The following is a 300-nucleotide window of genomic DNA, read 5'->3' on the forward strand; positions in this document are numbered from 1 at the left end:
ATTCTTATGGACTTGGTGAAAAAACTTCATTTAGTTAATCCATTGGTATTACAGGATTGGTAAAAGTGCTTTAGAAAGGATAAAAATACATTTCTCTATTAAAAATACTTATTCCTCTTGAAATTTGCCCTCGGTAATAATTAACTCATGTTACGACTGATGGAACAGCATTAGCAAGAAACAACTGGTTCTCTTAGAGGGGCAGTTATTAAAATATGTCAGTATTTGCCAAAGGACTGTGCCAGAAAGGTTTATCAGTGCTCTAGGTGGAACAATCTCATTAGTCACCTGTTGCTCTTT

This window comes from Acanthisitta chloris, unplaced genomic scaffold (assembly GCF_000695815.1).
Source record: "Acanthisitta chloris isolate BGI_N310 unplaced genomic scaffold, ASM69581v1 scaffold10553, whole genome shotgun sequence".
NCBI classification, from domain to species: Eukaryota; Metazoa; Chordata; class Aves; order Passeriformes; family Acanthisittidae; genus Acanthisitta; species Acanthisitta chloris.